Source organism: Propithecus coquereli, unplaced genomic scaffold (assembly GCF_000956105.1).
Source record: "Propithecus coquereli isolate 6110/MARCELLA unplaced genomic scaffold, Pcoq_1.0 Scaffold33, whole genome shotgun sequence".
Lineage (NCBI taxonomy): Eukaryota > Metazoa > Chordata > Mammalia > Primates > Indriidae > Propithecus > Propithecus coquereli.
The window spans coordinates 5,950,552-5,950,915 of NW_012148952.1; the positions used below are offsets into that span (position 1 = coordinate 5,950,552).

At 34.9% G+C, this 364-nt stretch overlaps 1 protein-coding gene across 1 annotated transcript in view; it reads right to left on the reverse strand.

The window, feature by feature from the left end:
• RAB3GAP1 (RAB3 GTPase activating protein subunit 1 (catalytic)) overlaps window positions 1-364 on the reverse strand; it is a 121,829-nt gene that overhangs the window by 76,763 nt on the left and 44,702 nt on the right. The gene's annotated exons all lie outside the window — the stretch shown is intronic.

The following is a 364-nucleotide window of genomic DNA, read 5'->3' on the forward strand; positions in this document are numbered from 1 at the left end:
AAGAAGATAATGGCACTTATGTAAGAGCAACAATGGTACTAAATATCAACACAATCTGGCACCAACAATCCTTTCCACTTACCTTTCAACCTACTCAATAAACTTTAGGTAACTAAAAACATTCTACACCAGAGCTTTGGCGGGTCCAAGACCTCAACAAAATAAAGATTGTTGCTTTAGTTGAAGCTTTCATGGTATCTGTCCTAAGTAATTTTAATAGCTTTCCATCCTTCTCCCACAGTTATCTTCCTAAAATACAACTCTGATACTGTTCCTCCTCCACTTAAAATACTTCAATGGCTTTCCATAACCTATAATAGTGGCCTTTCAAGCTTTTTAATCATGTATTCTATCAGTAAAAATT